The sequence below is a fragment of the Grammomys surdaster genome, unplaced genomic scaffold (assembly GCF_004785775.1).
Source record: "Grammomys surdaster isolate TR1022 unplaced genomic scaffold, NIH_TR_1.0 63, whole genome shotgun sequence".
In the NCBI taxonomy this organism is placed as follows: Eukaryota; Metazoa; Chordata; class Mammalia; order Rodentia; family Muridae; genus Grammomys; species Grammomys surdaster.
The window spans coordinates 4,513,569-4,515,072 of record NW_021604565.1 but is presented as its reverse complement, the minus strand read 5'-3'; the positions used below and the strand labels follow the sequence as shown (position 1 = coordinate 4,515,072).

General features: G+C 36.0%; 1 protein-coding gene across 5 annotated transcripts in view; it reads right to left on the bottom strand.

Annotated features, from left to right (window-relative positions):
- Window positions 1–1,504, bottom strand: part of Pag1 (phosphoprotein membrane anchor with glycosphingolipid microdomains 1) — a 137,592-nt gene that overhangs the window by 80,563 nt on the left and 55,525 nt on the right. For all 5 annotated transcript variants that reach the window (XM_028765962.1, XM_028765985.1, XM_028765953.1 and 2 more), the window contains exon 2: window positions 149–207. The gene's annotated coding sequence lies outside the window, so the exon portion shown is untranslated. The remainder of the gene's footprint in view (window positions 1–148; window positions 208–1,504) is intronic.

Genomic DNA, 1,504 nt, shown 5'->3' with positions numbered 1-1,504 from the left:
ATGTGCAGGGTAACTAGATACAGAGTTACATTAGAAGCAAGCATGAATGCAGGGTAACTAGATACAGAGTTACATTAGAAGCAAGCATGAATGATCAATATTAGAGATGATGATGTAATGAATAAATGAATAAAGATCCTGAACTCACCAATTCCCAGCTCTGAAGTTGTGTTCCACTGTTGAAATCAGAGAAGGACTCAGTGTGTTCTAGAAAGGTACAAGAGGAAAATATTATTAAATTTCTTATTGGACTAAAACTGAAAGATATGAATAAAAAAGTTATTGCCTTCTCCTTTACTTATTAAATATGATGCAGTAAAGGAGGGAATTGATCAGTAAACTTAAAACTGTAGCATTTTAGTTCTACATAAAAAGGAGTCCTAAAGACGAACGTTGTGGTTCTGAGCACTTGTTCTTGCAGAAGACCTGAGTTCAGTTCTGAGCAAAGACATGGATGGCAGTAACTCACAGCTGTCCTTAACTTCAGTGCCAGGCAATCAGAGCCCTCTTATGACCTTCAAGAGCACCAGTCCTGCATGTGGTACATGTATATACATACACATAACACAAACCAATCTAAATAAACAATCTTATAGAGTGCTCTCTGTATAAGATAAATATACACATGTACATAATGTACATATTACTGTCAGAAGCCATAATAGGACAAGCTAATAATTAGCAGTTGATCATCCTGAAATGCTTGCCTCGGATTATTATCTGCGACAAGTGTGCCACATTCAGCAAGGCTATGTTGGACATATTTTAGGAAAGATCCTGCTATTAATATGCTTTTCCTATTATTATTAAACATATATAAGAATCACTAAGCAATAGCACTCCCCTTTGGAGCAGATCTCTGCAGACCCACAAAGATGTACTGTCTTGTTGTGTTGCTATATAGACAAATAGACAACTTCTTAAGTCTTAATGATGATCCTATAAGAATTCCTAAAATTATATCAATGATTATTAAGCTCTTTTATAATGGGACTGGTATTATGTCCCTTTCTGATAGTCAAAACTGCTATGAGAACTCTGCCAGTCTCCCAAGTGTCATCAGTTAACAGCACTTAGATAGTAACCAGACTCTCTCCTGCTCAGAGCACATTCCAAGGCGGTTGTAAAACAATTAACCAAAGTTCACTAAAAGGGAACTCACGGTTTATTATAGGTGCTAGGACAGAAGAGAAAATATTGCCTGGGTTTATCTATACAAAACTTCACTAATTTCTTAGTTATAGTTTTAAACCTTCAATGAACCTGTGGAGCTAGACAAGTGATGGATATTTAGTCAGATAATTACTCCTAATGGATATGCATGTAAACATTCTCTGTTGTAAACTTCGATTTCAATTTATGATTTGAATTTTCGTGTGAAATTGTAATGAACTTTGTAACATGTGATCAGGTACTCCGAATGATGTATAAGACAAAGGGACGTTCGTTATTGACTCGCCTCCTCATCTCACTTCACTTCTTTCTCTCTCTCACTTTCTCTCTC